Genomic DNA, 26951 nt, shown 5'->3' with positions numbered 1-26951 from the left:
GTGGAGGTTGTGAAAAATAAATGCGTCTTCTGTGAACAGTATTTTGTATGGCTAGTCGCCAGTAACGCGTTTTTGTTGGACTCGAATGTTGAGTAAACATTTATTTTTTCTGTGAAAAAAAAAAAATAAAATTGTGGAAAGAATTTTTTTTGCGAGGGGAGTGTTTCTTGTAGCAACGCCATGTGTGTAAATGGAAGCGAGTTGACCCATGTTTTTTTTTGTTGTTGTTGTATGCGCGTAAAAGGCAGAGAGTAAGTAACAGAAAAAGGTAGCATGCAAAACAGCGAAAGTCCAAGCCAGGTATTAGAATTTTTCGTACACTAAGAAAGTGTTAACTCTTTTTATTTTAAAAAATAAATTTGATCCTAATTTTGACCCCTTTACATTTATTGCTTTGGGCTCAAATCAAATTAAAAGTTTGATCCATGTCCAAGTAACCTACATTTAAAATTTCAAGTGTTTAGACCCAAAATTGGCGGAGGAGTTTGGTAGAGTTTTCAAAGGTCAAATCGTTGAACTTTGACCACTTTACAGCCAAATTTTTGGCCGGAAACCGATTAAAAAGATTTTCCCAAATCTCAATATCACTTATGTCAAATCTCGTGTCTGGAGACTGAAAATTGACAGAGTACACAGACACACTAAACATTCATTCATTTCTACCCCGAAGGCATGCACTAGTTTCTTCCTCACCAGGTAGATACTAACTACAGTCTGTACTTAGATTTACAGCTATCTATATTACATAGCAATTGCTGTCTCTTCCTTAGCTTTGCAATGTTAAATACAAAAACTGAACCGATACTCTGTAACGCAAAATACAACTTCCTGATTTATAAACGAAAGCGGAAGATATCCTCATTAGAAATTGAAACCCCCATATATTCGTATCTACTGGAAATCCCCCCATATAACTATTTACTGTATTGTACATAATGTAGACGCCATAGCGTATAATGTACTTCCACCTGTACTGTATTGTACTTATCAAAAATGACGTTACTTGTATCTATTGAATATACATATTAACCCTTCTGCCATCTAAAATATCCAGAGCTTGTACAACAATTTTTAGTTAATTCGTAATATTAAGCCATTCTGTAACGCATTATCTATTCCTAAGCCAACGTTAAAATAAAAGGAAGAAAATTTTATTTTACTTTTATTTTTACTTATTTATTTTTTCTCAATTATAAATTTAAAGGAAAAAAAACATTAAGCCATATTAACTCCTTCCAACAAACCTGTTTGCAAATCTAGCTGCTTCCACTGCATGAACTCTTACTCACCCCCTCCTCCAGTAACGATGAAATAGCAATGTCCTGTAATCACTTTGAGGAGTATAATTTCTCAGTAGATATATAACCTTTATAAACTAACCCACTAACCACGCTCACGGGGTCGCAGAAATACCTAGATTAGGACCCAGGCGCGGGGCAAACCCTCTCGGTACTGATCGACCCGTAGATCTTCTCAGGTCATTCGTCTAGGAGAAGGAAAACTCTGAAGCTAAACCTAAGGGGAGGAAGGCATCTCCAGACTTGGATGACAACCTTCCAAGAGCTGGTGACTCAAACAAATTACCGGTCTGCAAACCTAAACTGCTTAAGGAGTAGATAGGCACTATCTATCGCCCGGTTCCATACTCCTTCTTTATCTATTAGCCAAGCGTAGAGGTCGAATCACTGGAGTCGACAGAAAACCTCGGTGGTCGATCTTGTTTCCTGACTAGGGCAATGAACACCGTTTTTCCCCACTCCCGACATATCCCATCCCTTAAACTGGGCACTTAGGAGTGCTTGAATACCGTAATGCCAGTGTAAGCAGATTGGGTTGACCATCATCTGATGGGTTGAGTGTACTGGATAGACAGTTCCTGGCTGCTGTTCCCGACTGGTAGTACAGGAGCCCTAACTCTTTGGTAGCACTTAGAGCGGCTGCTCCATCAACAGTTGTATAATATCAAGATGTTTGTAGTGTCATGTCGCGCATGGAAAGGGATCCTGCACTCATCCCCGGTGGACTATCCTGAGGCCACAACCCTAGTAGATGGAGGGACAGCTGATGGTCTGCCTGTGTTGCATGTCTTGTATTCTGCATAACCACTTGCTCAGCACCCCTTACCTAAACTGAAACTCTTAAAAATAAAAATGACAGTACATTAAAAAAAATTACGCTAAAACCAGCCCAAAACTTAAACAAAAGCAAACTTGAGGCTTTCATTTACGAACATCCGTGTGCTTAGAATTAATTTAAATGATGTTGAAGCATTTCTCCTAAAAAACACTTCGGATATCTTAGCACTAAGCGAGACTAACCTACACTCCTCCATCCCCTCTAACTACTTTAACATGCCTGGATACCTCCCACTCTGTCGGAAGGACTCTGACAGACATATGCATGGGCTTGGAGTCTACATTCGAAACACCCTCTTTGACTGGAGAAACTAAACTAGAATCGGACGATCAAGCCTTTATGTGCTTTAGACTTAACATGCAACATAACATTAGCTACTTTTATTTTCTCTACCACTCTCCCTCAACCCAGGACTGTACCCTAATAAACAAAGTCTCTGACAGCATAGATGCAGCACTTTCCCTGGACACTAGCGCACAAGTGCATGTATTCGGTGACTTCAATGTCCACCACAGCAACTGGCTTGGATTTTCTACTTACACAGACGCAGCTGGTACCACAACACGTAACTTCTCTATACCTCATTCCCTATCACAGATGGTTACGTTTTCAACCCGTTTCCCAGACCAACAAGAACAACATGCGTCACTTCTAGATCTGTTTCTGACCACAGTTCCCGATGACTGTGTAACGAATGCCCACAGCCCTCTTGGGAACGCCGATCATGCAGTGGTAATGGTTGAAATCGCCCTAAACTCTAGAGCCAAACCTGAAGATCCACTGCTCAAAACAACGAGATATTATAAAAAGGCTCACTGGGAAGCCATCAGGGACCTCATCAGGGACGCTACATGGCAAAATATCTTTTCACTTCCTTCTGAACAATGCGCAAATTAGACCACTGAATGGTTCAAAGCGGCGATTGAAGCACATGTTCCTACACGCAAATTCTATAGCAAACCCCACTCTCCTCAGTGGTTCACTTCAATTTGTGCAGCTGCCATAGCGCAAAGGCAGCATGCGTACCGCAAATTTAACCAACATAAGTCCAGTTCAAATAGACAGAAGTGCATAGAAGCCAGAAATAACTGTAAGAAAGAAATAGCGACAGCTAAAAGAGAATTTACTGAAACCACCCCAAAACACATCGAAGCACAGAAATTAGGAACCCGACTTCTGGAAAATTTACAACAGTGTAGTAAATAATGGGCAATCAACAATTCCCCTACTATTCAACAATCATGAGGTTGTTTGCTCTTCAACTGAGAAGGCTAATATGCTTGCCAGACGGTTTGCCTCCAACTCCACACTGGACTCTGCTAACCACCCCCTCCCTGACTTTCCTTTGCGGACAGACGCCACACTAGACGATCTGAAAATCACCCCTGCTCAGGTGCATGCTATCATAAGAAAGCTTGACACTGCAAAAGCATGTGGACCTGATCTCATCCCGGCTGTGCTATTAAAAAAGTGCGCCACCGAAGTAGCTCCAGTTCTCTCCAAACTTTACAACAAATGCCTTAATGAATCTTCCTTTCCTGCCTGCTGGAAAACTACTTCTTTAGTGCCAGTTTTCAAGAATTCTGGCGAAAGAACTGACCCAGTAAATTATGGTCCCATTAGCCTCCTCCCACATTTCGCCAAAATATTTGAGACCATAATTAACCAAGCTCTAGTCCATCACATTACAGATGCTAAACTTCTGATGGATCAACGATATGGATTTAGGCAAGCCCGTTCCACAGCTAACTGTAATCTCAGAACGTACATACCAGTCACTGGACAAAGGGGGGAGGGAGGGTAGAGCGGTAGCTCTAGATATATATAAGGCTTTTGACAGGGTATGGCATGAGGGTCTTCTCAAGAAAATCAGATCATACGGCATCATTGGAAGAATACATAACATAATAAAATCCTTCTTAGATAAGAGAAAAATCCAGGTTGTCCTTGACGGTCGTACATCTAAACAATATGATATAAATGCGGAGTGCCTCAAGGGTCTATCCTTGGACTTCTGTTATTCCTAATATTCATAAATGACCTCCCTGACAAAATTGTCTGTGAGATGGGTATGTATGCTGACGACACCACGCTCTATAACAAACACGACAGGAAAACAAGTGAACACATATCTAAAGAAATGGCAGAGGCACTAGAGGAAGACCTCCTATCCGTAGTGGAATGGGGACAAAAATTAATGGTCACCTTCAATGCTGCCAGGACTAAACCTGTTTCCTTCAACAGTTACAAGAAACCTTCCCTACTGCCAATAGCAATGGTCAATGACTTTTTATCTGAAAGTACATCTTTTAAACTCCTCGGCCTAGCGTTCACAGGAAACATGAAACAATTACATTGAGAACATTGCCAGGACCGCTGCGAAGAAGGTGGGTTCTCTCTACTGTGCTAGAGAGTTATTAACGCCTGAAAGTGTCCTATACCTCTATAAGGCCACCATTCGCCCATGTATGGAGTATTGTTGTCATATTTGGGCTGGTGCATCTGCCATTAGTCTCTCGCTCCTAGACAGGGTTCTAAAGAGAGTCGTCAAAAGTTATTTTTACCTCCGCTGATACTACCCTAAGCTCGAAACGCGTTATAAAAATATTTTAAAATAAAAATATGATGAAAACCTTAAAAAAACCCACAATTGTTGATGGCTACACTCTTTAAATATATATATATATATATATATATATATATATATATATATATATATATATATATGAATTTTTTTATTATTGTCTTTATTATTATCATTATTGTCATCATCATTATTATTATTTTCTTCGACATGAGCGCACCTTAACGAATATGTGAGACGTAGTTTTTGAACATTGAATGACATCCACAATACAATTGCTTGTAATAGAAACCGCTAATTATCAAACGCCATTTTTTTTATTTTATTGATCAGTCGGAGACAATCTACGTACAACAGTTTGAGAACTTTTTCTGAATTAGACGTAATGTATACACCGATTTCTAAGCACTTGAGAGAGATTGGAAAGACAAAAAAAAAAAAAAAGCTTGATAAATGGGTGCCTCACGAATTGAACGACAACCTAAAGAAACGCCGTTATGAAGTGTCATTTTCCTTCTTTTTTTTTTCTGTTTGTCCACCGGATTGTGCTTGCGATAAAAAGTGAGTTCTTTACGCCAACCGGCGGTGGTTAGACGCCAAAAAAGCTCCACCACACTCCCCGAAACCAGAGTTGCACTAAAAGAAAGTCATGCTGATTCTTCGATGGTTTACGACCGGTCTTATCTATTACAGTTTTTTTAATGCAGGCGAAACCATTACGGCTGAGAATTACTGTCAACAAAATGATAAAATGCACCAGAAACTTTAACAACAACAACAACAACAACAACAACAACAACAACAACACCCAGTATTAGTCAACAGAAAAGGCCCAATTCTCCTCTACGACAATGCCCGACTGCCCGTTGCTAAACTGACCCTGCAGAAGTTGAACGAATTGGACTACGAAACTCTGCCTCATCTGCCATACTCTCCAGACCTCTCACCTACCGACTACCTTTTTTTCAAACATTTTGACAACTTTCTGCGTGAGATGCTTCAAAGACCTAAGCGATATCAAAAACGCCTTCAGCGACTCCATCGACACCAGAACGCAAGATTTCTATGTTACTGACATAAATATACTTGTTTTACTTTGGTAAAAATGTGTTGATTCTAATGTTGTTTATTTTTTCAAAAAATTATTGAGCCGAGATATGTTCATCCGAATTTAAAAGTTAAAATCTGTAAAATAACTTTCTTGTCAACCTGATATATACACAGGCGGCAAAAAGAAAGCTCGCACTTGTATATTTTTCAAAAACTGCAAATTTAAGCTAAATTTAATGTTAACTGTTTAAACAACCTATACCTCATTTGATTCGCGTTTTATTCCTCTATAATTTTACCTGTTCATATTTGACTTTTAATTGGAATATTCTAGTGTTCCCGTCAATTTAAAATATAACTTCAAATTGAGGAGGCAAAAAGAAAGTCCGCAGCAATAAATTCGCTTAAAACCAGCTTAAATTATCGCCGCTAAATCAGTTTAAAATATCCACAAACAGGCAACAAAGCATCTCTAATTGTAATTGTTGTTATTCCAGGTTTTACAACGTAATATTTAGTCCATATGCCATGACTTTCTCTTAGTGATTGTCAAGAGCTCATTAATCTCCACCTTTCTGGTTTATCCAATCGAGAAATTGTCCGCAGCTTGGAATGTAACGAGAAAACGTTACGAAAGACTGTGAACAGGTAAAATTGTAGAAAAATAAAAGGCCAATCAAGTGGAGTATAATTTGTTTAAACAGTTACATTAAATTTAACTTAAATTTTCAGTTTTTGAAAAAAAAATTACAAGTGCGGACTTTCTTTTTGCCAGCACTGTGTGTGTGTGTGTGTGTATGTGTGTGTGTATGTGTGTGTGAATATGTTCATGGCGTTCTTAGGAATCACCTCGCGATTCAATACAAGCTGTTATCTCGTGTTTAATTTTCTAATCGTTTTATTTTTATGGGGATGTCAGACATTCACCCACTATTTCAGTAACTCCAACCAAGAGATCTTTTTAAAATTCTAACCGTTCCTAATGAGTGCAGTTGCTTGTATTTCTCTTACACTTGGGTTCGCCGAATTTATTTGACAGGTAATTTTTGAAATTTTTTTCATAAGTCCGGTTGGTCCCATAATTACTGGAATGAAGGACATCTAAAGACTCCAGTTCTTTTCATGTTGTACATAAGGCCTTGGTGTTTTGTAATCTCCCTCTCAGCTCTTAAAGCCCAGCATCATTAGGAACACTTAAAGTACTTGTTTACTCACGAGTATGCAGTACACAAAGTGTAGGATACACTTTTTGATTCAATCCTAGTAAAATTGGGATGTGTGTGTGGCTTTGTAATAATTTCCCCAATAAACATCAGCCACAGTTTGGTTATTTTGGATCCACGTATGGAAGCTTGGAGTAGCAATACAAAAACTACAATTTTTTTTTTAAGTATCAAAGGTAAATTAACAATTTGAATTAGTGATATAAAAGCAAGATTTTTTTTAGAAAGAGCTGGAATATGACTTCATAAATGGTATATTTTTTTATTACAAAGAGTTGCAATAAAACAACCACACCAGGTAAGTTTGGACTCAGTTATGCATCTAAAGTTTAATGTTAAAAATGCGGTTGCTTTATACCTACCACCGTTGGCTTCCTTGACACTGAAAATGTAGGTTTAGCAGTTAAAATCAGTGTTCTAGCTTATTTAGAGGCCGAGATATTACGAAGCGTACATTTTACGACTGCCATTTTGTAAATTCCAATATGGCCGCCATATACACATCTGGGCAAATGCAAACATTAATTTTCTAATTTCTTAGACAATAACCTTTCCGAAAATGTATAGTTTTGAAAATCTTCACAAAATTCCTACGAAAGTTAAAATCAAGACATAAGGAACCTGACTAAGTTTCTAGAAAACTAAGATGTGATATAGAACAAAAGAGGAAAAGAAACAATTTTTCGTAAATTTTGGATATATTACTATTTTCGACACGGCAATTAAATACGTAATGTTGATTATGCTTAAAGCGACATATTTAAAAAAAAATCGATTTGTCAACTTTGTCTTAACAAGCTCTGCAAGCTGCATTATTAAGTGTATTGCGTTTGATGTATTTCAAACAAAATTATTTTCGTTTTCAACTTTATTAGTTGGACAAGGATTGGTTTGGACAGCGAAACCAAACATGAAAAACAAGTTCCCACCTGCGTGTACACGCGAGAATCAGTCGACGACTTTCAGAAAACATGTCTGTCCTGATTTCCTACAGTTACATATAGTCAGTTTTATTATGTAATTTTGTCGGAATTGTTTTGAAGATTTTCAAAGCTATACATTTTTAGAAGGGTTATTGCCTAATTAATAAAAAAAATCAAGGTTTGCATTTGGCCAGACGTAAAATGTACGTTTTGTAATATCTCGGCCTTTAAATAAACTAGAATACCGACTCTAACTGCTAAACCTACATTTTCAGTGTCAAGGAATCCCATGATTCATGTTATCATTCCATCTTTTGCAACCTCCCATTAGAAAACATAATCCGCCATAAAACTTAACATCCCAGGCAGTCAGTCAGATTTACATTTGGCTTTACAATCTTTGTCCAACTAATAAAGTTGAAAACGAAAATAATTTTGTTTGAAATACATCAAACACAATACAATTATTTGGGTAAGATAAAGTCGAAAATCGATTTTTTAAAAATATGTCACTTTAAGCAAAAACATTACGTACTTAATTGCCGTGTTGAAAATAGTAATATATCCAAAATTTACGAAAATTCATCGAGTAGAAAGTTAGTTATAGTTAAAAGTTATTCTTACAGAAAATTGGGTGAAATTGCATTTTTCTTAGATGTCATAAACTAGCGGGCGAAAAGTTCACACAAAAGGGAAATAACTCGAAGCGCAGAATTTTGATTACACCATAATTGCTTCCGACATTTGTAGCCTATGGCGATAGACATTTTCTTTATTTTACTAAAACACAATAGCAGCTATTCTGCTCGATAAGTTTTCGTAATATTTGGATATATTACTATTTTCGACATGACAATTTACGTACGTAATATTATTTTTGCTTAAAAAGATATATTTAAAAAAATCGATCTGCCGGCTATCTTAACAAGCACCCAACTTGCATTGCCTTCCTGTTTATTTTGAAGTTTACATATTTTTTATTTATTTAGTTTATCTGAGATAGAAAATAAATTTCTTCATATGTCTGTTAGTGTATTCGTCAAGTGAAGAAGAAAAGGATTCTTATCGATTCATCTGTAATTTGACGATCGTCCTTGACACGAAATCTTGACCAAAAAACACGAGTTGAATCTCAATGAGCTGCGTGCGCATACTGAGATAAGCCAACTTACAGAACGTGGGTAGCCCGCACCTGTAAACTCGATAATCCGTCCACAGAATAGGCATACGATATAAAAACGTCCCATCCCGACCAAACAAGTACATTCTTTCGGGCTTTACAGGTAAGACATTTCGGTTCTTTCAGCTTAATTAAAAAACAAAAAACAGAAAAATCTTTGTACGTACCTGTCACAGAACGGGAATGCCAAAAACCACGTAAATTGATCAAGCATTTTTATTTTACAAAGAATATAATTTTTTTAAACGATTTAAAAGCGATTAATGTGAAATATGTAGCATTACAAGGCTAATCTCGGAAGTTTATCTGCCCTTGTTATTAAAAAAAATGGTGGCACGAAACAGCTCCTTTTTGCTTACTAATAAAATTTGATTTTCTTAGTTAAAAAATAAAACTACTTGATCCATTTATGTGATTTTTGGAATATGACATCTTCGTTCCGTGACGAGTACGTATATCATAAATATTTTCTGTACTTTTTTTTTTTTTTTTTTTTAAATTAGAGCTGACATTTCTTTACACCTGATGTCATGGATGCTTTCAGATGAGGATAAATAATTTGTGTGTTTTTGATTATTTAAAACATCCAAGTTAAGAACAGTTTGAATAATCTTTTTTTTCCGAGTTACACTTTCACGTTTATTTGAAGTTTTCAGTGTTACCTTACGCTATAACAGAACACCGACTACTCTAATTTGTTTCCTAGAGGTATTCGAGGTCGCTGACAACGAATTTGTATAATGAAACCCGTCGCAAATTTACCGTTTGCATAGTATGAACCCCTGAACCCTAGAACTATTTTGCGCCATTTCACCGTCTTATGTAGTGTTTTCTTACAGTAAAGTGACGTATCACATCGTGGAGGAATCTTTAGCAGACATTTGAAATAACAAGAAAAGTTGAAAAAAAAATGTGGTTCATTTTTTGTGTATTACGTAGTTTTTTAAAATGCTTTTTAACTGATCCGCTGCCGCAACACCACCCCCGCCCCTCCACGCCCCAATGTAAACAGAATTTTTGTGAAATGTTAAACGGTATTTTACTCGGTAAATGTTGGCACGTTACTTGCACAAAAGCGGTTAATTAAACTGCAGAAGCACCTGTTAAAGTACACAAGTTCTATAATTGAATACCCCCCCCGTCAAAAAAAAAAAGAACTAAAAACATAAAAATATATTTTTGTAAACTCGTGAAAACTTTTTAGATCAATTAAAAAGCATTAGAACTACGTAACACACACACACACACACACACACACACACACACACACACACACAAATGAATCACATGTATGGAGTATTGTTGTCATATTTGGGCTGGTGCATCTGCCACTAGTCTCTCGCTCCTAGACAGGGTTCTAAAGAGAGTTGTCAAAAGTTATTTTTACCTCCGCTGATACTACCCTAAGCTCGAAACGCGTTATAAAAATATTTTAAAATAAAAATATGATAAAAACCTTAAAAAAAAACCCCACAATTGTTGATGGCTACACTCTTTTAAATATATATATATATATATATATATATATATATATATATATATATATATATATATGAATATTTTTATCATTGTTTTTATTTTTATTATTATTGTCATTATCATTATTATTATTTTCTTCGACATGAGCGCACCTTAACGAATATGTGAGACGTAGTTTTTGAACATGAATGACATCCACAATACAATTGCTTGTAATAGAAATCGCTGATTATCAAACGTCATTTTTTTTTATTTTATTGATCAGTCGGAGACAATCTACGTACAACAGTTTGAGAACTTTTTCTGAATTAGACGTAATGTATACACCGATTTCTAAGCACTTGAGAGAGATTGGAAAGACAAAAAAAAAAAAAAGCTTGATAAATGGGTGCCTCACGAATTGAACGACAACCTAAAGAAACGCCGTTATGAAGTGTCATTTTCCTTCTTTTTTTTTTCTGTTTGTCCACCGGATTGTGCTTGCGATAAAAAGTGAGTTCTTTACGCCAACCGGCGGTGGTTAGACGCCAAAAAAGCTCCACCACACTCCCCGAAACCAGAGTTGCACTAAAAGAAAGTCATGCTGATTCTTCGATGGTTTACGACCGGTCTTATCTATTACAGTTTTTTTAATGCAGGCGAAACCATTACGGCTGAGAATTACTGTCAACAAACGGTTAAAATGCACCAGAAACTTTAACAACAACAACAACAACAACAACAACAACAACAACACCCAGTATTAGTCAACAGAAAAGGCCCAATTCTCCTCTACGGCAATGCCCGACTGCCCGTTGCTAAACTGACCATGCAGAAGTTGAACGAATTGGACTACGAAACTCTGCCTCATCTGCCATACTCTCCAGACCTCTCACCTACCGACTACCTTTTTTTCAAACATTTTGACAACTTTCTGCGTGAGATGCTTCAAAGACCTAAGCGATATCAAAAACGCCTTCAGCGACTCCATCGACGCCAGAACGCAAGATTTCTATGTTACTGACATAAATATACTTGTTTTACTTTGGTAAAAATGTGTTGATTCTAATGTTGTTTATTTTTTCAAAAAATTATTGAGCCGAGATATGTTCATCCGAATTTAAAAGTTAAAATCTGTAAAATAACTTTCTTGTCAACCTGATATATACACAGGCGGCAAAAAGAAAGCCCGCACTTGTATATTTTTCAAAAACTGCAAATTTAAGCTAAATTTAATGTAACTGTTTAAACAACCTATACCTCATTTGATTCGCGTTTTATTCCTCTATAATTTTACCTGTTCATATTTGACTTTTAATTGGAATATTCTAGTGTTCCCGTCAATGTAAAATATAACTTCAAATTGAGGAAGCAAAAAGAAAATCCGCAGCAATAAATTCGCTTAAAACTAGCTTAAATTATCGCCGCTAAATCAGTTTAAAATATCCACAAACAGGCAACAAAGCATCTCTAATTGTAATTGTTGTTATTCCAGGTTATACAACGTAATATTTAGTCCATATGCCATGACTTTCTCTTAGTAATTGTCAGGAGCTCATTAATCTCCACCTTTCTGATTTATCCAATGGAGAAATTGTCCGCAGCTTGGAATGTAACGAGAAAACGTTACGAAAGACTGTGAACAGGTAAAATTGTAGACAAATAAAAGGCCAATCAAGTGGAGTATAATTTGTTTAAACAGTTACATTAAATTTAACTTAAATTTGCAGTTTTTGAAAAAAAAATTACAAGTGCGGACTTTCTTTTTGCCGGCACTGTGTGTGTGTGTGTATGTGTGTGTGTATGTGTGTGTGAATATGTTCATGGCGTTCTTAGGAATCACCTCGCGATTCAATACAAGCTGTTATCTCGTGTTTAATTTTCTAATCGTTTTATTTTTATGGGGATGTCAGACATTCACCCATTATTTCAGTAACTCCAACCAAGAGATCTTTTTAAAATTCTAACCGTTCCTAATGAGTGCAGTTGCTTGTATTTCTCTTACACTTGGGTTCGCCGAATTTATTTGACAGGTAATTTTTGAAATTTTTTTCATAAGTCCGGTTGGTCCCATAATTACTGGAATGAAGGACATCTAAAGACTCCAGTTCTTTTCATGTTGTACATAAGGCCTTGGTGTTTTGTAATCTCCCTCTCAGCTCTTAAAGCCCAGCATCATTAGGAACACTTAAAGTACTTGTTTACTCACGAGTATGCAGTACACAAAGTGTAGGATACACTTTTTGATTCAATCCTAGTAAAATTGGGATGTGTGTGTGGCTTTGTAATAATTTCCCCAATAAACATCAGCCACAGTTTGGTTATTTTGGATCCATGTATGGAAGCTTGGAGTAGCAATACAAAAACTACAATTTTTTTTTTAAGTATCAAAGGTAAATTAACAATTTGAATTAGTGATATAAAAGCAAGATTGTTTTTAGAAAGAGCTGGAATATGACTTCATAAATGGTATATTTTTTTTATTACAAAGAGTTGCAATAAAACAACCACACCAGGTAAGTTTGGACTCAGTTATGCATCTAAAGTTTAATGTTAAAAATGCGGTTGCTTTATACCTACCACCGTTGGCTTCCTTGACACTGAAAATGTAGGTTTAGCAGTTAAAATCAGTGTTCTAGCTTATTTAGAGGCCGAGATATTACGAAGCGTACATTTTACGACTGCCATTTTGTAAATTCCAATATGGCCGCCATATACACATCTGGGCAAATGCAAACATTAATTTTCTAATTTCTTAGACAATAACCTTTCCGAAAATGTATAGTTTTGAAAATCTTCACAAAATTCCTACGAAAGTTAAAATCAAGACATAAGGAACCTGACTAAGTTTCTAGAAAACTGAGATGTGATATAGAACAAAAGAGGAAAAGAAACAATTTTCCGTAAATTTTGGATATATTACTATTTTCGACACGGCAATTAAATACGTAATGTTGATTATGCTTAAAGCGACATATTTAAAAAAAAAATCGATTTGTCAACTTTGTCTTAACAAGCTCTGCAAGCTGCATTATTAAGTGTATTGCGTTTGATGTATTTCAAACAAAATTATTTTCGTTTTCAACTTTATTAGTTGGACAAGGATTGGTTTGGACAGCGAAACCAAACATGAAAAACAAGTTCCCACCTGCGTGTACACGCGAGAATCAGTCGACGACTTTCAGAAAACATGTCTGTCCTGATTTCCTACAGTTACATATAGTCAGTTTTATTATGTAATTTTGTCGGAATTGTTTTGAAGATTTTCAAAGCTATACATTTTTAGAAGGGTTATTGCCTAATTAATAAAAAAAAATCAAGGTTTGCATTTGGCCAGACGTAAAATGTACGTTTTGTAATATCTCGGCCTTTAAATAAACTAGAATACCGACTTTAACTGCTAAACCTACATTTTCAGTGTCAAGGAATCCCATGATTCATGTTATCATTCCATCTTTTGTAACCTCCCATTAGAAAACATAATCCGCCATAAAACTTAACATCCCAGGCAGTCAGTCAGATTTACATTTGGCTTTACAATCTTTGTCCAACTAATAAAGTTGAAAACGAAAATAATTTTGTTTGAAATACATCAAACACAATACAATTATTTGGGTAAGATAAAGTCGAAAATCGATTTTTAAAAAATATGTCACTTTAAGCAAAAAACATTACGTACTTAATTGCCGTGTTGAAAATAGTAATATATCCAAAATTTACGAAAATTCATCGAGTAGAAAGTTAGTTATAGTTAAAAGTTATTCTTACAGAAAATTGGGTGAAATTGCATTTTTCTTAGATGTCATAAACTAGCGGGCGAAAAGTTCACACAAAAGGGAAATAACTCGAAGCGCAGAATTTTGATTACACCATAATTGCTTCCGACATTTGTAGCCTATGGCGATAGACATTTTCTTTATTTTACTAAAACACAATAGCAGCTATTCTGCTCGATAAGTTTTCGTAATATTTGGATATATTACTATTTTCGACATGACAATTTACGTACGTAATATTATTTTTGCTTAAAAAGATATATTTAAAAAAATCGATCTGCCGGCTATCTTAACAAGCACCCAACTTGCATTGCCTTCCTGTTTATTTTGAAATTTACATATTTTTTATTTATTTAGTTTATCTGAGATAGAAAATAAATTTCTTCATATGTCTGTTAGTGTATTCGTCAAGTGAAGAAGAAAAGGATTCTTATCGATTCATCTGTAATTTGACGATCGTCCTTGACACGAAATCTTGACCAAAAAACACGAGTTGAATCTCAATGAGCTGCGTGCGCATACTGAGATAAGCCAACTTACAGAACGTGGGTAGCCCGCACCTGTAAACTCGATAATCCGTCCACAGAATAGGCATACGATATAAAAACGTCCCATCCCGACCAAACAAGTACATTCTTTCGGGCTTTACAGGTAAGACATTTCGGTTCTTTCAGCTTAATTAAAAAACAAAAAACAGAAAAATCTTTGTACGTACCTGTCACAGAACGGGAATGCCAAAAACCACGTAAATTGATCAAGCATTTTTATTTTACAAAGAATATAATTTTTTTAAACGATTTAAAAGCGATTAATGTGAAATATGTAGCATTACAAGGCTAATCTCGGAAGTTTATCTGCCCTTGTTATTAAAAAAAATGGTGGCACGAAACAGCTCCTTTTTGCTTACTAATAAAATTTGATTTTCTTAGTTAAAAAATAAAACTACTTGATCCATTTATGTGATTTTTGGAATATGACATCTTCGTTCCGTGACGAGTACGTATGTCATAAATATTTTCTGTACTTTTTTTTTTTTTTTTTTTTTTTTTAATTAGAGCTGACATTTCTTTACACCTGATGTCATGGATGCTTTCAGATGAGGATAAATAATTTGTGTGTTTTGGATTATTTAAAACATCCAAGTTAAGAACAGTTTGAATAATCTTTTTTTTTCCGAGTTACACTTTCACGTTTATTTGAAGTTTTCAGTGTTACCTTACGCTATAACAGAACACCGACTACTCTAATTTGTTTCCTAGAGGTATTCGAGGTCGCTGACAACGAATTTGTATAATGAAACCCGTCGCAAATCTACCGTTTGCATAGTATGAACCCCTGAACCCTAGGACTATTTTGCGCCATTTCACCGTCTTATGTAGTGTTTTCTTACAGTAAAGTGACGTATCACATCGTGGAGGAATCTTTAGCAGACATTTGAAATAACAAGAAAAGTTGAAAAAAAAATGTGGTTCATTTTTTGTGTATTACGTAGTTTTTTAAAATGCTTTTTAACTGATCCGCTGCCGCAACACCACCCCCGCCCCTCCACGCCCCAATGTAAACAGAATTTTTGTGAAATGTTAAACGGTATTCTACTCGGTAAATGTCGGCACGTTACTTGCACAAAAGCGGTTAATTAAACTGCAGAAGCACCTGTTAAAGTACACAAGTTCTATAATTGAATACCCCCCCCCCCCGTCAAAAAAAAAGAACTAAAAACATAAAAATATATTTTTGTAAACTCGTGAAAACTTTTTAGATCAATTAAAAACATTAGAACTACGTAACACACACACACACACACACACACACACACACACACACACACACACAAATGAATCACATTTTTTGTGAAAACTTTATTTCAAATGTCCGCTAAAGATTCCTCCGTTGTGATAATGTTACAGGAAAAAGGCTGCTCCCTTTCCATGTAAATAAAAAGAATATTAGATAAGTAAAAATGAGATAAGGATAAGCCGAGACTCGAACCTTGTAAGCAACGTTCAGAAATAGAATGTTAGAAATGGGAATGTTAAAAAAGTCTATTGTTAAATTCTAATATAAATATTTAGATATTGTTTATATTGTAAAAAGAATGGATTGTTCATTCTTTTATGAAACTGAATTTTAAAAATGTCAGCTAAAAGAATGAACAATACAAATTAAAAATACATTGTTATAAAATTGGTTAGATTACATGCTGAGAATTCTTTTGTTGTCAAAAGCGTGTTTGGAAAAACGCGTGCATAGCCACGTTAATTGATCGAATCACGGGAGCGGTGCCCGCAAATAATCTCGCCAAATGTCCACCACTTTTATAGTGCTCAAACCACTTATTTATAAACAAACAGCGAGCCTCGCATTTTTCAGCCAATTAACGGGTGAGATTATTTATGACAGTGCTCTGCCCAAAGAGGACAGTAGAGAGAGAGCTCACCTTTGCAGCAGTCTTGGCAATTGACTTAATGTATTTGTTCCAATTCGTTTTGTAAGAATGCAACGCTAATATATATATATATATATATATATATATATATATATATATATATATATATATATATATATATATATATATATATACTGTTACGACCCGGAATGTCTAGCGGTAAAAGTCGTAACACAAAATATAAAAAAAATATTTAAAAGAAATTAGTTTTCCCGGGTTTTTACATACGGGAGGGATATACCCATTTTCTCGAAAGACATTTATAAACACAAGACAGGAAAAACACATCCAAGTAACAATACCGAGGCCAATGGAAAAATTAACACAATTTTATTTACATATATAAAAATATATTGTAACGAAAGTAAAAGAGAATGTGTAACTGGATGAACAAACAAACTTGAAATAGATTCGAGAGAGAATTTCCGCACAAAAGAAATAAACAGTTCACACCCTGTCGTCTGCTTTTAACTCCAAAATGGAAGGACATCCTTTTTGTGTTTTTGTTTTTGTTGTTTTCATATATGAGAGAGAGATATATATAGAGAAAAATAAACAATCGACTCACTCAGCGCCGGGTTTTAAATATTTCTGTCGAATTCCTTTCTTTTGAAACAATTTCATTCCTTCGTCCATTGGATACATCGTCCTTCCTCATTATCGCCTTTTTTCATTTTCTCTGTCGTCAAAATATATCGTTCATTTCTTCGCCGTCGTCAGCACCACAAACGCCGTCACCATCGCCAACAATGTCGCTTCCCTGACTCTCCTCCTCGGCTGCTATATCGTAACTGTCTCGCCACCCTGCGCCGCTCATTTCCCTCTCTCTAATGGTATACCTTTCTCTCTCTCTTTGGCGCCCCCTCTCCCACTGTATGTACCTGCATCTCTCTCGCGTCACTCGCTCAATAACACGCGAGGCGGATGCCTGCAGCTTTCCCTCTCTCTAGTTTCATATCTTCTCTCTCCCCCTCTCTCTTTCTTTACAGTTTATAGGCGTCCCCTCGCTGTATTTTCGCATGTTCTCTCTCTCTCTCTCTTTCTTTTTCCGGATGTTTACAAATTCACTGAGAGCAGACGACAATGTAAAGCGCGATAAAACATAATTTTCTCTCTCGACTTTTTTTATAATATTAAAAGTAATTATTGTCTCAAATTATATATTTTTTTCACATATTTGTAACAATACATACATACATATATATATATATATATATATATATATATATATATATATATATATATAAAATAGTTACACACTATTTGAAGACACTTGTTTTGAATAGAAATTTGAAAACTTTAGGTGTCAGGAAAATGATAAAATCATTTTTATGTAATTTTGTTGATGTTGTAAGTCCAATATTTCGCTAAAAATAACTTCATCAGGGTAGTTAGTCAGTCCGTAGTTTTTTTTTTCTTCATTTTGTTGTTATGGAGGAGGTAAGTCCTGGAGAAGAAATTTAAAAGTACAAGCTGTACATTTTTGACGTTCGCTCCAGTTTCGAGCAGGAATATGAAATAAGAAAATAGTTGCACACTATTTGAAGACACTTATATTGAAAACTTTAGGTGTCAGGAAAATGATAAAAACATTTTTATGTCCTTTTGACACTCATTTTGAATAGACACCAACAAAAGAACATAAAAATGTTTTTATCATTTTCCTGGCACTTTTTAAAGTTTTCAAAATATTCAAATTTCTATTCAAAATAAGTGTCTTCAAATAGTGTGCAACTATTTTTTATTTCATATTCCTGCTCGAAACAAGGTCGAACGCACACATCAAAAATGTACAGCTCGTACTTTCAAATTTCTTCTCCAGGACTTACCTCCTCTATAACAACAAGATGAAGGGGGAAAAATACTACGGACTGACTAATTACCCTGATGAGGCTATTTTGTAAAAAAAGAAAAGCTTGCGAAAAGGAATTTTTGTTGATATTGCAACTTTTTGAGGATGGATTTTCTTTCTGGTGCATTTGCTACTAGTCTCTCGCTCCTTGACAAGGTTCAAAAGAGAGTCGCAAACCTGATAGGCCCTGAACTGGCATCTAAGCTTCAGCCTCTGTCCCATCGACGAAATGTTGCATCCCTCTGCCTGTTCTACAAGTATTTTAGTGGTGAATGCTCTGACGAACTGCAATCACTTGTGCCCCCACGACGTGAGCACCCTCGACAAACCCGACAGGCTGCTAAATTCCACCCCCACACTGTAGAGACCCCTAGATGTAAAACATCTTTCTACTCTAATAGTTTCTTCCTCAGAACCGCTAGACTTTGGAATTCCATTCCAGATCCCTGCTTCCCTAACACTACTGACGTGCAGAAGTTCTAGTGTAACGTGAACCGACATCTTGCTGCCCAAATCCCTACATAGTACCCCAGTAGTTGTTGCCCCTGATAGTAGCCCCCTACACCAAAGTGGCAATTTGCCTTGTTTGGGGTGAAAGTGTAATTAAAAAAAAATAAAGTTATTAAAAGTCTCTGGGGAATTGCAGAACGATTCATCCATTTCCTTTTGCCTCTTTAAGACCAAACTTTTGTCTCAAGCACGACGTTGGCCCTCTGACGCGGTTCCTCTGAAAAGAGTCACTGTAGAAGCATGTATGCACATATGTAGCCATATACTGTTTGTATAAATAAATATACTACAATCACGCTCTGTTTGTTCATCGAGCACTTTTTGATAAACGCCACAGTTTTAAAAGATTCACATCTAGGAAAAAACAACTGTACAATCATCACACACACAAACACGCACGCACGCACGGACGGACGCACGCACGCACATATATAATAGTGAAATCAAAGGAGATGCAATGTTTATCTGATATAAGCAATGGTAAACTTCAATCAAGTATTTATATATAGATATTTTAATCCCAATCAAATAAAAACGCTCAATGCACAAATGATTGAGAGTAGAGCTTATCATAAGAGAAAAGAAATTAAAACAGTAAGTTGAAATTTATAATCAAATTTATTGTTCGACTGAATACTCAAAAAAAAAAAAAAATAAAATAAAATAAAATAAATAAAATAAAATGAAACACAATCTACAAAGTCCTTTTTCTGCGGAGTTTCAAAGAATGCTATTCTTGTTATTCTTCTCATCAGAGGACATTAAGGAATCAACAAATTATAGCATTCTTTGAAACTCTGCGGAATAAGGACTTTGTAAATTGTTTTTGGAGTATTCATTCGAACAAAAAATTTCATTGTAACTTTCAACTGATAGTTTTAATTTTTTCTCATATATATATATTGAGGTTGAGCTTTTCTATCCCCCCTAAATATGTTTGACAAAGAATACTTACCACTTTCCGCTAAAAATATACTTTTCTAAAGTATTCTTTGTCTTGCTTAGAATAATAAGAATTCTTTGATATGAAACTCAACCACTTCATTTCAATGAGGGTTTTTTGAAATTCATTGAATTACAATTTAATTTATTTACTCTTGCATATCGAGTAATTCTTGTTTAGATGGGATTATATATATAGATTATAGAATATTACTGCCAGTAATATTTTGTAAACCTTATAATCTCACGTTTCCATAACAACTGATTGTTAAATAAAAACTATTCTGAAGTATATATATATATATATATATATATATATATATATATATATATATATATATATATATATATATATATATATATATATATATATATATATAAAACTGTGTGTGTGAGTTCATTCTCTATAGACTCGAAAACGGCTGGGCCGCTTTTTATGAAAGTTTACACGAAGGTACTTTATGTGCCTGACAGTGTTCTTAGATAGGTTTTGTATCGGAATGTCTTCGGTAAATTTCGATAATCGATAATTGAAATAATCCGATAAAAGAAGGAACAGCCGATTTTGACCAAAGTTAACAACTTACACAGCTTAACATCAGAAACGCATTTGAGAAGTTGTATTACAACGCAAGCAGAAAGGCCAGACATATAAAATCGGCAGTCGGCCCTTTGATATGATAGGGGTACTTTCGAAATGAATGTTTCTGTTTAAAGCACAATTGCACTATAGTACTTGGCTTTTTTTCATTTTAAACTTAGATTCAAGTCATTATCACTGCTCAAGCAGTAAGGCCAGGTATATAAACGCAACAGTAGGTTCTTTGATATGACAAGAGCGCGTTCGAAATCAATGTGTCTGTTTAGAGCACAACTGACTCATGATACTTGACTTTTTATTTTAAAATTTAATTAAAATCATTATAAATAAAAATAATTTTATAATATCAACAGTAGGTTCTCTACAGTGCAATGTAGACTACAATGTATTGTGTACTAAGTTACTGCAGGGAGGCATGTGAATACGCACCGTTATATAACATAAACTTTGAGACTAACTCCAGGATGTTTGTTTGCATCCCCTCCCAGTGTGTGTGTGTGTATATATATATATATATATATATATATATATATATATATATATAGAGAGAGAGAGAGAGAGAGAGAGAGAGAGAGAGAGAGAGAGAGAGAGAACGCTTAGGTTAAGAATGCGCTCGTAAAATATAATCAATTGAATTTATATAATCGTGCTCAATAACAAATAAAGCTATTTATATATATTCTATATATATTCTACTAGCATTTCAGCCCAGCGTTGCCCGGGTGTTTGGAGGTCTATGTATAGCGGTCAATTTTTTTTAACTTTGACCCCTATTATGACCCCTTAAAATTTATAGTTTCGGGATCAAATCACTTTATTAAGTTAGATTCAGGTTCAAGGAACCTATATCTAAAATTTCAAGTGTCTAGACCCAAAATTGTTGGAGGAGTTTGGTAGAGTTCTTAAAGGTCAAATCGTTGAAATTTGACCCCTTAACAGCTAAATTTCTGGCTGACACCCGTCACATCGATTTTCCCAAATCTCAGTACGCGGTATTTCAAATTTCGAGTCTATAGACTAAAAATTGACAGAGTTATTGCGTAGGGAAATGTACACAGACACACAGACACACAGACAGACACGTTCACTTTTATAGATATAATAGATATATATTCTATATATATTATACAGTATATATATATATTATATAATATATATATTATATATAGTATATATTATATTATCTTATATATATATTATAGTATCTCATATATATATATATATATATATATATATATATATATATATATATATATATATATATATGCGTAGGCACATATGAATAGGTTGGTGCCTCAAGATCTCTACACATCGCTATTTATACATAAATAATTAATATAATCTTTAATAAAAAGAAATTATCAATTATCGTCAATACCGTAGTTACTAATTCTCCTAAATTACCCTCTATCTTTAATGATTATTACCATTGTTATAACAAATGATTATATCTTAGCATGGAAGTTACAGTAATTATATACATTTAATTTCCTTTTTTATTTAAAGAACATATTAAGACTATAAGAATCGAATAAATAGATAAACAAAATAGATGAATATAAAATTTACGAATGTAATGGTAGATATATTGCGAGCCTATCCTTGTTTTATCGTTATTTTCATGGCAGGTGCTCGTCTGAACTCCAATCTCTGGTCCCCCCTCGCCAATCTTTCACGAAAAACACCCGGCTAGCTGAATCCACTGTGAAAATTTTCCCCCACTCTATATCTGTGCCTAAATCAAAACGCGGATTCCATGAACAAAGCTTCTTTCTTAGAACTGCACGCCTGTGGAACTCTGTTCCGTCTGCCTGCTTCCCTCCGGACTACAACTTGGATGTGTTCAAGTCCAATCTTAACAAATTCCTAATGAACCGCCCCCTTAATTAAACACTTCATCAAATCTCCACACTAACGTAATGTACTTGCAATAACCCTTATCCCTGAGTGGCTTCCGGGCCTTGATAAGTGGTGATCACTGTGTAAAAAAAAAAAAAGTACCACAAATAAGCGAGCTATGGACTTCTTCTCTCTTCTCCCCATTTTCTTTCTCTCTCTTCTACTTCATTTTCTTTCTCTCTGAATGGGTAGTGGGGCCGGGTGAAGAGCACACTTTCCGACCACAGCAGAACCCGAGTCATATTACTAGCACCCGATAACCAAATGATCCGTCTTCAAACGTAAAACAAATTTCGCATAAATATTCTGAAATGATAATAAAATTCACACCCACTCCTTAATTAAACCTGAGTATACTTAAGGCCTTAGCCGAGTTAACGCGCACACATGAAGACAACATCTCTTTCTGTCTGTCAATGTCCCCACCTTCATTTCTTAAACCACAACAGAAGATTGTCTGCTTTACTCCCACACCCACTTTTAGTCTTGTTTTACACACATAATAATTACATCCATTGTTTCTATTTATAAATGGCTTTTGCCGGAAGTTGACCCGAGATCTTCATTGCAAAGTTTGCTTTCATAAAAGCTAGACCACCTGATGAGACTCTAGTTACAAAAAAGTAGCTGACCGAAACATGCCCATGACTGTGCAGCAATACATTACTGCTCATGTCAAAACAAATCAAAATATCGCTTGCTCTACTTCGGTATTGAGCACTCTTGTATTAACCTCGTTATACTTCACGTGTTACCTCTGAAAAATAACAATCTCAAAATTATATATATATATATATATATATATATGCATATATATGTATATATTATGTATATATATGTATATATTATGTATACATATATATATGTATAATTATATATATATACGTATATATATTATGTATATATATATATATAAACAAAATACAAACATATGCCTATATGTATATATCAACAAAATACAAACATATATATATATATATATATATATATATATATAAACAAAATACAAACATATATATCAACAAAATACAAACATATATATATAAACAAAATACAAACATATATATATATATAAATAAAATACAAATATATATATAAAATACAAACATATATGTATATATATATAAACAAAATACAAACATATATATGTATATATAAACAAAATACAAACATATATATGTATATATATAAACAAAATACATACATATATATATATATATATATATATATATATATATATATATATATAAACAAAATACAAACATATATATGAACAAAATACAAACATATATATATATATATATATATATATATATATGTATTTTGTTTATATATATATATACTAGCTGTACCCGGCCACGCGTTGCTGTGACTCAGTTTGTTAAAATGGAACACATTCCTCAAGAAAAATTGCATTTTGTTCGTTTATTTACTTTTATTATTTTTTGCAATTTGTTTTTATCAATAAAAGTTGTTGTTCCCCCCCCCAAAAAAAAATTAATTTTTTATCATAAAATATTAGGTGAAAGTTTTTTTGTTTTTTTTCAGGAAAACTTGCACTTTATTATAAAAAGAACAGATGAATGCTTTATATGAACATTGTAAATAGTTAGGTGGAATTAGAGAAAAGTTTTTATTTCAAGAGACTGTACAAATTATTTTTTTTCAACAGATGGTAAGAAAAACAGAAGACATGCTTCCATCATTAATTATGTAAAAAAATAAAGAATGTGGAAAACTTTCTGTTATTAATGTTTGCTAAAAAATAGATACAGTAAACTTCGCATATTCTGCATCTTAAAAAGTTGGTTCATGCTGACAATTAAATAAAATAAACGTCTAAAAATTAGTAAAAATATGTAAAATCATGAATGACGGCTCTTAGGGGGGGCAAGTAAGTAGGAACACAACAATCATTTGTGTAAAATAATTAATATTCGAGAAATTGTAAACAATAACAAAAATACCTGATACCAAATGCAGTAAAATTCAAGTATTTTTATACGTGCTGAAACTGTGTTTAAGTTATTTTTATTTCATTTCTTTTATTAAAAATTGTCTTTCCAACAATTAACTGGTTGCATGTCGTTTAATCATTGGGGACTTCACTCTTGGAAAATTATATAAAAAATCTATGACTATCACTAACTCTAAATTTGGGAGTACAACTCGAACTTAGGGTTAGTGGTAGATAAGTCATTTGTTAGGAGCGTCAGAAATTTCGTGAAAAATGTTGAATAATTCCACCCCGTTTTCCAAGCTTATAACTCCTCGAAAAATGTAATTCAAGCCCTAATTTTTTTTTCAATTAAAGGAGCAAGGACCAAGGTTTCATTAAAAAAAAAACAAAAAACAACAACAAAAAAACAAAAACAAAACAAACAAACAACGTGTTTTAAAAAAAAAAGGTTTTAAACTTCGGACTTTATAGGTAAATTTCTAAAAAACACTACATTTTTTTGTTTTAAATTTGAATATATTATTTATTGATATTTTATCTTCAATTTGTGATATATAACACTTTGGTGAGTAAATTAATTATTTACTTTATAATAGACATTTCAAAATGGGAGGCGTGAATTAATTCGGACCCCTGTCTTTCCAAGCTTATAACTACTCGAAAAATATAATTCAAACCCTAATTTTTTTTCAATTAAAGGAGCAAGGACCAAGGTTTCATTAAAAAAAAAATAACAAAAAAAAACAACAACAAAAAACAAACAAACAACGTGTTAAAAAAAAGGTTTTAAACTTGGGACTTTACAGGTAAATTTCTAAAAAACACTACTTTTTTTGTTTTAAATTTGAATATATTATTTATTGATCTTTTATCTTCAATTTGTGATATATAAAACTTTAGTGAGTAAATTAATTATTTACTTTTTAATAGACATTTGAAAATGGGGGGGGGCTTGAATAAAAAAACGTTTGTCTAAAATATTATATTCAATTTATTGGAAAGAGCATAAAATTTCACATTGAACCTGAAAATATCGTAAAAATTGAATCAATAGAAAAATTTTGATAGATTTTTAAAGTTTAAAAATTGAAAATACTGAGCTCGTAAAATTCAATTAATTTCATTACTTTTTTTTTAAAAATAAAAAAAATAATATTTCTATTACTTTTTATACAACTTTAATAGTTTATTTTGGAAGTATAATCCATAAAGAAAATAAACAACCCACTTTTAAAAGAGAAATTACTAGTTTTTTTATATTTTATTCGCAGTTTCGTGTTAGGGATGTCAAAAAGTCATACAAAAATTCTTATACAGCTAGTCATTTAAGCCTCCTTACTCCTTAAGTGATAAGCGGACATTTGTTTATTACTTTTTTTTCTTATTCAGTGTGTAAAATCCACTTTGAACAACATATTTGGAAATTAGAAAAATAAAAAAACAAAAAAAACTTTGTTTTAGCATGTTAAAAGTATTTAGGTTGGTAGATAATTAAATTCTACTGTGTTTGGTATACGTTTGTTTTTTTTTGCTGTTGTTTCTTGCTTTTTAGAATTTTTTACTAAGGGGGTTGCTTAGATCGTATTTTAAACTAAACGTCGGAGGTTGGAATGCTCCCCCCCTAAATAGTACTTGAAAAAATCAATTTTATAGCGAGATTTAAGAATGGTTAGCCGAAAAAAAAGGAGAAAAACAAAACAAATAATCAATAAATCATTGTTACCAAAGGCAATAAATGCTACTTTTTTTACTTACATAAATGAGTTTATTTTATGTTTTAAAGTATTTTAAAGCGCTTTTCTTTAATTTTTAATCTAAAATTGCGGGTGTGCGGGTGCAAAATATCTCCAGATTTTCTAGAATTACCCGCTAGATTGCAAACGAAATCTCTAGATCCAGCGGGAAAACCGCTTAATTAAAAACACTAGTCACGTGACGCAAGCGGTGATAAATAATTGTCCAAAAATAAAAAATGGCCTATCAGTACAAAGAAAACCACCTATTTATTATAGAAAAATTAAGTATAATGTTATAATTAAAAAGAGATATATAGAAACACGCATGGGTACAGTAAACATATTATACCAAAATGTCGAAGCACTCATTTATTTAGTTATTTAGACTATTAATTACGAACGAACCAAGAGTTATATTTTTATATATATAGATAAACAAAATACAAGGATATATATATATATATATATATATATATATATATATATATATATAAACTAATAAAAGCGTATACATATACATATATATATACACAAAATAAAAAAATTTATACATACATATATATAAACAAAATACAAGCATATATACATATATATAAACAAAATACAACTTTATATATGTGTATATTTATACAAAATACAAAAATATATATGTATATATATATATATAAATAAAAT

At 33.5% G+C, this 26951-nt stretch overlaps 1 protein-coding gene across 2 annotated transcripts in view; it reads left to right on the top strand.

Moving 5' to 3' along the window:
* The window catches only part of LOC145258189 (U24-ctenitoxin-Pn1a-like), a 112981-nt gene that overhangs the window by 62492 nt on the left and 23538 nt on the right, over nt 1-26951 (top strand). Inside the window, exons 1-2 of one of the 2 annotated variants that reach the window (XM_080116076.1) lie at nt 9077-9199; nt 14730-14981. The exons of the other annotated variant lie outside the window; for it this stretch is intronic. The gene's annotated coding sequence lies outside the window, so the exon portion shown is untranslated. Of the gene's footprint in view, nt 1-9076; nt 9200-14729; nt 14982-26951 lie in introns of those variants that run through there. 2 annotated transcript variants of the gene reach the window in all.

Source organism: Euprymna scolopes, chromosome 33 (genome assembly GCF_053919585.1).
Source record: "Euprymna scolopes isolate OS-2025 chromosome 33, ASM5391958v1, whole genome shotgun sequence".
Classification (NCBI taxonomy): Eukaryota; Metazoa; Mollusca; class Cephalopoda; order Sepiida; family Sepiolidae; genus Euprymna; species Euprymna scolopes.
Note: the sequence above shows the minus strand (reverse complement) of the source record. Positions and strands in the feature narration are given on the sequence as shown.